This window comes from Ipomoea nil, unplaced genomic scaffold (genome assembly GCF_001879475.1).
Source record: "Ipomoea nil cultivar Tokyo-kokei standard unplaced genomic scaffold, Asagao_1.1 scaffold3364, whole genome shotgun sequence".
NCBI classification, from domain to species: Eukaryota; Viridiplantae; Streptophyta; class Magnoliopsida; order Solanales; family Convolvulaceae; genus Ipomoea; species Ipomoea nil.
The window spans coordinates 1,383-13,435 of NW_017619792.1; the positions used below are offsets into that span (position 1 = coordinate 1,383).

Consider the following 12,053-nt stretch of genomic DNA (forward strand, 5'->3'; position numbering starts at 1 on the left):
TACTTGTTTGTTTGTTAACCCCTTTCAGGTGGGCCCAAGTCATGAGAGCGTTCGAGTTAGACTAGATTAGCTTAGTGTGCTAGTTGTAGTCTAAACTCTTACTTTAGTTATGCTATTTTGAGACTTTGGTTGTAGACTTATTTAGTTGTTTTGATGGTGCTGGACACCGGGGTTCAATCCCCAAGTTGTTTTTAAGTAGTAAGTTTGTGGATGTTTAGAACCTTTCCTTGTCTGTGCAATCACCAAGTATGGTGATTGTGGCGGTGACACCTCTTTTTGATGATTAGTAGATTTATTATGCTTGTTAGTATTCATTTCTAAGTTAAGTAATTGTTAATAAGGTTTAAGAAAAGTGGGTATTATAGCACTACCAAGACGGTTCAAAATTGCGAACTGGATCTGAAACCGCCGGTTCACGGTTCAAGATCCAGTTTTTGTGATTCATAATTTTAATAAATTGAAATCCAAATATTGGGTTCTGGATCTGAATCATAACCGGAAACTTTCAATTCGATTGATATAGTGTCCGGTTCAGTTCGAACCGAACTATTGTCATCCCTATGTATAAGCAATAATTTGTTGGAGAACAAAAATAAATAAAATATTTACTTTAAGGGTATAAATGTCAATTTAATATATCGGGGGGGGGGGGGGGCGGGGGGGGGGGGGGGGGGGGGGGAGGGGGGGGGGGGGGGGGCGGAGCGCCAGTTTAGAATAATTGAGGGGGCTAATATGCTTACATGGATAATTCAGGGGGAAAATGTGCTATAAACATATAATTCAGGGGGATTATGTACATTATGGTATATAATTATGTACATTTATTTATATAATTATGTACATTTTTTTTATACAATTATGCACATTTTTGTTTTTATACAATTATGTACATCCGAAACAAGGAATTTATGTGTATTATGTTAAAAGTTTATGTACATAATTTTATACTTGAAAACACAGTATTTTATAACTGAAAACACATAATCTTTTTTCAAAAGATAAAAATCTCCTATTTCAAAATTTACATAATTTTTATACATGTAAACACAGAATTTTATAACTGAAAACACATAATTTTATACCTGAAAATACATAATCTTTTTTAAAAGGATAAAAATCCCCCTGTTCAAAATTACATAATTTTATACCTGTAAACACAGAATTTTATAACTGAATACACATAAATTTTTGTCAAGTTAATTACCCACACAACTTAACAAAATAATGTCGTTTTGGGAGGGATGGGGCGCACACTGCTATGTGTGCCTTGGTGCACGGTATAACGATTGAATGTTAGGACCTGCTCAGGATATTTCGTGGTCTAACAAAAAAAAAAAAACACATTGTCAAAGTAATAAGTATATATAGTTTCTAATTCTGAAATAAATGGACAACCTTACTAATATATATATTTTTTTGTTTGAAAGTTGTGACAAACGGTCTCCTTGAGCATACACAAAATCCATGCAGACCTATATTCGATTGGGGGCCACGTCAGATGAAAGAGAGTGCATGATCCGTTGCTCATACTGCCAGCTGCCTCCGTACACTGCATGAGGGTACGCCACTACCCTCTGTGCACTACTAAAAATAAAAAGGAAAAGATTCCGTTATCCCCAACGAAACGAGAGATATCGCATAAGGTGGTGTGCTTATTAAGAGAGGAGTAGAAAGTAAGAGACTTACTGTGTGATATGATGGCTGGTACTAGTAGCGAGAAGAAAGCAATGGAGGTGTGTAAGGGTATGAATGACCTCGACAAAGTTGTTCTTAGGGAGGTTAACGGCAGCTCCGCCGAGGTAGCAACGCCGGCCATTTCTCTCCGATTCATCTTTAATTTATTATCTCTCCGATTTCAATATTTTCTGACATCTTTAATTTATTTCTCTCTGATTCTGGCCTTCTTTTCATGTTTAGGTGTATCTCTATGGGGGCCATGTAACTTCATGGAAGAATGTTCATGGAGAAGAATTGCTCTTTCTGAGTAGTAAGGTAGTTTGATGAGCGAGCTCAATTTCTCTTTTCATGTGATCGAATGAAGTTTAAGTCATCCTTATTATATGCTTTGCAGGCCACTTTCAACCCTCCACACCCAATTCGTGGAGGTATCGCTATATGCTTTCCTCAGGTATTATATATATATATATATATATATATATATATATATATATATATATATATATATATATGATCTTCAATTCCTATCTTCAATTCTCTCATCACTTAATTACACTAACCGCTAGCTTTCTGTTTGCAGTTGGCAGAGCATGGACCTCTTAAGAAACTACATGGATTTGCTAGAAACAGTTTTTGGAGCATTGACGAGAAACCTCTCCTAGAAGCACCGGAAAAACTCTAAAGCATTTGTTGACTTGATACTGAAGCCCTCTGAAAACGACTTGAATATCTGCCTCACAGGTTCGAATTGGTGCATTGATTACTTTTTGGTTAACTTATAATATATATTTTTTCCACACTAATTTAGAGAGAGCGCTGGTTTTTTTTCTAGGTTTGAATTCCGATTGAGGTTAACATTGAAATCTGGAGGAGAATCAGGACATCTTATACTAATATCTCAAATAGGAAACCTCAACACTGCTGGAAAGTCCTTCGACTTTACATTTGGGTATCACACCTATCTCCCTGTTTCATCAGACGACATAGGGTGAGCACTTACTTAATTAGTACATCTCATCCATTCCATCTTTAATTTTCTTGTATGTATGCCTTGAGTTCATGAATCTCATTTGCAGTTATATGTGTTTTTGTTTTTACATGCTGATTCGATCCATCTCATCTGTACAATATAATATATATATATATATATATATATATATTGCTGATCTGAGAAAATTAAAGGATGACATTTGCAATATAATTATTCAAATTTTTTAAGGAGCTAAAGAAATAAATAACCGGATTATTAATTGTTATAATTTATGTCTAGATCAGAGTATACTATACTATACAATGCTGCCTTTTAGATTAATTCCATCTTTATTACCAGGCCAATTTTGTGTTTCATCAAGTGTATTAAGTTCATACTGTCTATCTTTAAGGACAAGTGATCAATCGAACCTTGGATGTTTAGTTTTTGATGTGACAATATAATGATATGATGCTGCTATTTTACTTGTAGTAGTACTTGTGCTGCTCATGTCACAGTAAGTCTTTGGAAAAATCATATTTCTCAACCATGCGTTATAATTCTTGTAACAGTTCTGTTCGTGTTGAGGGCCAGACACAATGCATTGTTTTGATAAGTTGCAGAAGGGGGAGCTGAATACTGAACAATATGATGCTGCTATTAAAATTGAAGGACAAGTAAGGATTTTAGGAATTTTCATTGTGTCAAGTATTGTATTTGCTGCCTTTACCATGTCTCTCATTTGGAACACAATTTTACATAGGTGGATAAAATATATCTAAACACTCCAACAAAAATTGCAATCATTGATCATGAAAGCAATAGGACATATGTGATGAATAAGGGTGGACTTCCTGATGCAGGTAAGATCTATATTTATTTTTTCATGAAAGCTAAGCTAAGCTAGGGTGATTTATTCTTTCTTGATGGATGAGGTGTATAAATTAAAGGATATTTTAGCTTAATTAGCTTAGCTTGCTGGGGTTGGTTTTCACTGAAATTCTTAATTTTCTATTAAGGAAGGGTATTTGATATGCAAATAAAATATCCATCTGCCAATTCAATTCGATCTGTTAAATAGTTTTTTTCTAACATGACTGAATGACTGATTATTAAGTTTCTACATTTCATTTTAAGTGTTGTGGAATCCTTGGGACAAGAAGGTAAAGAAAATCTCGAACCTTGGAGATAATGAATATCAGAAGATGTTGTGTGTGGGAGCTGCTGCTGTGGAAAAACCCATCACTTTGAAAGCCGGTGCGAAATGGAAAGGATGGCAGGAACTGCATATTGAGAATTCAAGCTATAACAGCGGAGAGCTTGACCCTCAGGGCAGCTGAAACATGTTTGTGCTGGCTGGCTTATATCATTGCATGTCCAGGTATATCTCGATCTATATATTTCAGAAAATAGCTTTCTATTCTACCTTAGCTTGTGAATATATATATATATATATATATATAATAATATATATATATATATATATATATATTCAGGATAGATAAATGTGCACTTTTGGTTTGTTGATGACTGGATTGGACAAAGTGATGATTGTGGTTTATGTGTTATACAATATGTTTATATATGGACAGATAGAAAAACTGATCGAAATTGGAATGTAAACTTAAATATATAAATGCCTAGCTAATAATGTCGATTAAGTAAAATCATGTGATGCATATATGGATAAACAAATTGAATAAAATGTGGAGATGGAAAGGAGTGTTAATTTGAAATGTGACTTGAAACTTATTTATTTCACTGCATCTGCATGCTTAGCTTCCATTCCATTTTGGAGTAAAATTAGTGAGTCCAATGTCATATCCCACACTAACCATTATATTGCTTAATTAGGCACTATCGTATCAGGAGGAGTTAAAGTGTTTTTGGAATAAGGTTCTAGAAGCAAAGCAAAGGAGGCTTGCTTTAATTTTATGTGAAAATTAATTAGATGAGGTCCGATTGATCCTTTAATTTAAGTGTTTAATATATGTCCCTTAGCATAACTTAGATGGAGAGACATACATTCTTATATCCAATCCTCTGGTTCTTTTGTATTTGTATTATTTTATTAAACTTCATACTCAACTTTATATTGCTAGCTAGGTTAGGTTGAATACAATATTTTGTAATTCCGATCCATTATTTTCTATATATACATCATTAACAAACTTCATATATAGTTAACTTTATGTTCACTGGATCCCAAATTAAATTAAGTTGCCACTTGGAGGTAGACTTTAATTTTGTCCTTTTATTGCACCGTCACTAATTTTGTTTAAACTTGATCATGTGTCGTATTTCCTCTTTTTTACTACTTTGGCGGAATATAATAATTTTGTATGAGGCCGGGATTTCTCAAATAAGTTATGTGAATATTCAAAGAGTTGCTCCCTTAAATTAGCCTTTCATTAAGTCTCTAAGTGTATCTTGGAGCTAGGCTTTACTCTCTCTCTCTATATATATATAGTGTATAGTTTTGACATTATTATTTTCCCTTTATTCCTTTACCTTTCCATATTCTCCTTATAAAAATTTTCCAATTTGATCAGATCAATTTGATTCATTCCTTTGACAGCTTCAGTATATTGATTGATAGAATTGTTTTACTTATTGCTTCAAACTGTTTGAATAATTCGCGATCCTTCTTTTCTTCTCTTCTCTTATACATATTACAAACTTATTTTAGAAACAATTACATTTGTCTGATCTGCTTTTAATATAGTTTTGGTATTGTCTTTTGTAGCTGCTCTGCTGGCTGCTGCAATTTATGTTGCGAAGCTAAGGGAATACAATTGCAATCTATTGTTTTACATTTCCCTTAATATCACATTTTCTCTACAACTTGGATTTGAGTACTCAAGACTGAAATAATATTTTGGTGTTATAGATCTTTCGAAGAACAATTCTATGCATATTCTGAATTTTGTTATCTTTCTATACTTTCGAGGATCATATCAATTCTATACATATTCTGAACATTTACCAGAAAATACTTCATTTGCCATATATGTTCTGCATTAGTTCATGTGTTCCGTATGGAATGTTTTTATTTGATTGGTGATATTATATTTAGGTGCCATTTGGTTAATATTATATTATTATTATAATATCGCTATTGGAGTGGAGTATTATATGATTTTTTTAAGGTTCATATATAGAAATGATTTTTAAATTTATATTTAGTTGCAAATATTTATATTTTTTGACAATACTAGTTTCTTATTTTTTTTTCTTTTTTTTTTTTTGTCTAGTTTTAACTATTGGATGCACTGATTTTTTTGATTTTGTTTTTTGGTGACTGAAAGAAACTTATAGAGTCATTATTTGAGGAAAGGAAAGAATGAAAAAAAAAATTCTTTAAAAGTTTCATTAATCTCTATTTTACATTGCTATTAATATCTTGGTGTTATCTTTCGAGGATCAATTCTATAGATATTCGGAATTCTGTTATCTTTCTATACTTTCGAGGATCATATCAATTCTATAGATATTCTGAACATATACCACAAAATACTTCATTTGCCATATATGTTTGCATTAGTTCATGTGTTCCGTATGGAATGTTTTTATTACAGTGGTGATATTATATTTAGGTGCCATTTGGTTAATATATATATTACATAATATCGCTATTGGAGTATTATATGATTTTTTAAGGTTCATATATAAAAATGATTTTAAATTTATATTTAGTTGCAAATATTTATATTTTTTAACACTAGAATCATGCTCGAAAAGTTTCTTACTCGGTACTATTTGTAGGTCTAAACATTCTAAAAAATTTGTTGAGCAACGCGTGTATCATTACTGTACGTAGTCATGTCATCCAGGGCAATTCACAGTGAAATTTGCCCCTCCATGAATGTATATGACATATAAGACATGTCCAATCTTGCCCATCTATATCACTAATTAGTAAATTTGGGGTGTGGTTGAGTGGAAGGAACTCATTCATCCTTTTTTTTTTTTTCTTATATTTTTCCTCTTCCCTACTCATTCTCTTTCACACCAAAAAACCTAGACTCATCATGTGGTTGCTCTTAAGCGGTTAACTAATTCAAAAATTGATATACCATGGCCAAGGGTCCAAGGTAAACCTTTAATTTATTTAAAACTGATGTGTCTACTGTTAATATAATATGTGCTTTCAGTTAATAAATTACTCTGTAAATAATGAATTGAAGACAGATAAGAGTAAATTACACTTTTGGTCCTGCGACTATTGAGGTTTTATTAATTTCAATCCACGACTTTAAAAACTAATAATTTAGTACCCTAATTATTCAATTTGTATCAATTTTGGTCCATTTGGTCAAATTGCCAGAAAATACCAGAAAATACTTCATTTGCCATATATGTTCTGCCATGCATTAGTTCATGTGTTCCGATCTGTATGGAATGTTTTTATTAGAGTGGTGATATATTATATTTAGGTGCCATTTGGTTAATATTATATTACATAATATCGCTATTGAAGTATTATATGATTTTTTTTAAGGTTCATATATAGAAATGATTTTTAAATTTATATTTAGTTGCAAATATTTATATTTTTTGACACAACTAGTTTCGTTTTTTTGTCCTAGCTTTACTATTGGATACACTGATTTTTTATTTTTTTTTTGGCGACGAAAGAAACTTATAGAGTCATTATTTGAGGAAAGGTAAAAATGAAAAAAAAATTTCTTTAAAAGTTTCATTGATCTCTATTTTACATTTTCTTTACAACTTGGATTTGAGTACTCAAGACTGAAATAATATTTTGGTGTTATCGATCTTTCGAAGATCAATTCTATACATATTCTGAGTTCTGTTATCCTTCTATACTTTCGAGGATCATATCAATTCTATACATATTCTGAACATTTACCAGAAAATACTTCATTTGCCATATATGTTCTGCATTAGTTCATGTGTTCCGTATGGAATGTTTTTATTTGATTGGTGATATTATATTTAGGTGCCATTTGGTTAATATTATATTACATAATATCGCTATTGCAGTGGAGTATTATATGATTTTTTTAAGGTTCATATATAGAAATGATTTTTAAATTTATATTTAGTTGCAAATATTTATATTTTTTGACAATACTAGTTTCTTTTTTTTTTCTTTTTTTTTTTGTCTAGTTTTAACTATTGGATGCACTGATTTTTTTGATTTTGTTTTTTGGTGACTGAAAGAAACTTATAGAGTCATTATTTGAGGAAAGGAAAGAATGAAAAAAAAAAATTTTAAAAGTTTCATTAATCTCTATTTTACATTGCTATTAATATCTTGGTGTTATCTTTCGAGGATCAATTCTATAGATATTCGGAATTCTGTTATCTTTCTATACTTTCGAGGATCATATCAATTCTATAGATATTCTGAACATATACCACAAAATACTTCATTTGCCATATATGTTTGCATTAGTTCATGTGTTCCGTATGGAATGTTTTTATTACAGTGGTGATATTATATTTAGGTGCCATTTGGTTAATATTATATTACATAATATCGCTATTGGAGTATTATATGATTTTTTAAGGTTCATATATAAAAATGATTTTAAATTTATATTTAGTTGCAAATATTTATATTTTTTAACACTAGAATCATGCTCGAAAAGTTTCCTACTCGTTACGGTACTATTTGTGGTCTAAACATTCTAAAAAATTTGTTGACCAACGCGTGTATCATTACTGTACGTAGTCATGTCATCCAGGGCAATTCACAGTGAAATTTGCCCCTCCATGAATGTATATGACATATAAGACATGTCCAATCTTGCCCATCTATATCACTAATTAGTAAATTTGGAGTGTGGTTGAGTGGAAGGAACTTATTCATCATTTTTTTTTCTTATATTTTTCCTCTTCCCTGCTCATTCTCTTTCACACCAAAAAACCTAGACTCATCATGTGGTTGCTCTTAAGCGGTTAACTAATTCAAAAATTGATATACCATGGCCAAGGGTCCAAGGTAAACCTTTATTTAAAACTGATGTGTCTACTGTTAATATAATATGTGCTTTCAGTTAATAAATTACTCTGTAAATAATGAATTGAAGACACATAAGAGTAAATTACACTTTTGGTCCTGCGACTATTGTGGTGTTATTAATTTCAATCCACGACTTTAAAAACTAACAATTTAGTACCCTAATAACTATTCAATTTGTATCAATTTTGGTCCATTTGGTCAAATTGCCAGAAAATACCAGAAAATACTTCATTTGCCATATATGTTCTGCCATGCATTAGTTCATGTGTTCGGATCTGTATAGAATGTTTTTATTAGAGTGGTGATATATTATATTTAGGTGCCATTTGGTTAATATTATATTACATAATATCGCTATTGGAGTATTATATGATTCTTTTTTAAGGTTCATATATAGAAATGATTTTTAAATTTATATTTAGTTGCAAATATTTATATTTTTTGACACTACTAGTTTCCTTTTTTTGTCCTAGCTTTAACTATTGGATACACTGATTTTTTATTTATTTTTTTGGCGACGAAAGAAACTTATAGAGTCATTATTTGAGGAAAGGAAAAAGTGAAAAAAAAAATTTCTTTAAAAGTTTCATTGATCTCTATTTTACATTGCTATTAATATCTCCTCACAAAATCATTCGGCTACTCAACAATGGGTAGAATCTTAATTTGTTCGAAATCCCCTAAATCATTGCATTGTTTTGATAAGTTGCTGAATGGGAAGCTGATTACTGAACAATGCGATGCTGCTATTAAAATTGAAGGAGAAGTAAGGATTTTAGGAATTTTCATTGTGTCAAGTATTGTATTTGCTGCCTTTACCATGTCTCTCATTTGGAACACAATTTTACATAGGTGGAATTTACATATTTTCTGCTCTCTAATATTGCTTCACCATTAATGGGAATTGAGCAATTTGATCCCCCTGTTTCTGGGCATCAATTTGTTTTGAAGATTAATCTTCCAAAATTTAACATGTTCCAGGAATCCACCGCCTACCGGGGTGGCATGAACTTCCGCGCACAAATATGGTCCTATTTTATCACTCTTTACAACTTGAGGTCAAGATATTTTTTTAATGGGTGGAGAGTGATACACAAAAAGAAATAAATAATTGGTCGCTCAATTAGGTGGAAGTCTAAAATGAAATAATCAATTTGGAGGTAATATTAGATGAGAATTGATCACATATTAGTAGAAGGAAATTATGTATATTAGAATAAAAGATCATTACCTTGTATAGTTAATTATTAGTATAATATTAGTAGCATAATTATTATTGGTGTTAGTAATATACTATCAATAGATCCATTGTATATGAATATTAAGGGCGTGTATTTCATGAACGCGTGTATCATTATTGTACGTAGTCATGTCATCTGGGGCAATTCACGGTGAAATTTGCCCCTCCATGAATGTATATGACATATAAGACATGTCCAATCTTGCCCATCTATATCATTAATTAGTAAATTTGGGGTGTGGTTGAGTGGAAGGAACTCTTTCATCTTTTTTTTTTTTCTTATATTTTTCCTCTTCCCTACTCATTCTCTTTCACACCAAAAAACCTAGACTCATCATGTGGTTGCTCTTAAGCAGTTAACTAATTCAACAATTGATATACCATGGCCAAGGATCCAAGCTAAGGTAAACCTTTATTTCAAACTGATGTGTCTACTGTTAATTAATATGTGCTTTCAGTTAATAAATTACTCTGTAAATAATGAATTAAAGACGCATATTATATTAACTGCATGCACATAATGTGTAGTTAACATATTATGTGCCTACAATTAACCTATTATGTATATGTAGTTAACATATTATGTGTATATAATTAATAAACTATGTGTCTTCAATTAATTTACTGATCAGATACATAATTCGTTATATGTTAATTAGGAACAAATATGAATGTCATTTTAAATAAGGGTTCACAATGCAAAGTGGACCTAGTCGGATTTACCCTATCTTTGCCCCATTAAATTCAAAGAGTTAAATAGTTATAGTTTTCTTTTGCCATAGAATATAATATTTGATTCTTACATAAAGAAAGATATTGAATTTGTTGTTGTCGATTATTATATAATTACTTTGAAAATGTTATAAATATTTTATTATTATGGAAATTAAACTTGTGACCTTTTGTTAGCCTTTACCTATTTCATTACTTATGTTAAAGGATGTGAAATGTTGTAATCATCCCTATAAATTGAGGGTGAAGGCTTAATGAAAAGATGGTCTCATGTGATTGTGTTCTATACATTGTGTTCTTCCTCCCCTTTTACTTATCTATTCTATATACTCATATACATACAATCTCCAAGCATTACCGTGCAAACATCACACGAGAACCAACGAGTTGATAGGCCGAATTACAACACGTTATCAGCACGAGTCTCTATTGTAATCTCCGGTGAGCGGTAATATTGGTTCATTTTCCTGTGCATTTTGTTTTTCTTTTTCATATGTCATTGTTTATATATAAATATTATGTGTATATATGGCTATGAGTTTGGTTTGGAACCTTCAATTATTGTTTCTATAAAATGAGTGATTATTCTTCTTGTTTGTTAACAACTTTTGAGTGGTGAACCCCTCATCAAGACATTGTTAAGAATTTGGGTAAATACATGAATTTGTAAATACATATTATCTTTATTTATTCTCTCAATTCTTGTATATGAGTTAGAATGCTAAGAAACATATATGCATATTTATGTAAAAGATGTTTCTTCATCCATGGCTTGAACATGTATTCAAAATAATGGTTTTTCCACAAGTGTCACATTGCTTCCTAAAGTTGCATCAAATGATGATCTTATATATCATGCCTTTCATTGAAAAATGTGAAGTTATTGAGTTCGCTCATGTTGATTGCAATTATTTCACTTGGGCTTTGGATATTGAAATATCTTTGGCATCTAAGGAATTGAGCCAAACTTTTGTAACTAAGTCACAGAGCACCGATGCCCTGAAGGCACAAGCTCCCATTTTCATACGTCACTACTTGAACTACGATCTTAAAAATGAGTATTTGATTGAAAAAGTTCCTATTGCGTTGTGGAAGTCCCTGAAGGACCATTTTGACTAGTAGTCATCTATTGTCCTTCCTCAGACACAATTGACTAGATTAATCTTACGTTTTAAGATTATAAGTCAATAATTGACTATAATTCAACTCTGCATAAAAAAGCCTCACAATTAAAATTCTAGAAACAAGAAGTTTCAAGAGAAATATTTAATTAGAAAGATATTGCCAACTTTTCATGCGAGTAATTTGTACTCCAGTAGTAGTACAAGACAACAAATTATGAGAAGCATCCTAAGCTGATTTTAGCACTCATTGTGGCTAAGAAAGATAACGAGTTGTTGATGAATAATCAAAATGCATGTCTGGTTGATTTTGCACAGGTG

General features: G+C 31.2%; 1 pseudogene; it reads left to right on the forward strand.

The window, feature by feature from the left end:
• Positions 1 to 1,694: 1,694 nt before the first annotated feature.
• On the forward strand, positions 1,695 to 5,458 carry LOC109170853 (annotated as a pseudogene).
• The last annotated feature ends 6,595 nt before the right edge of the window (positions 5,459 to 12,053 follow it).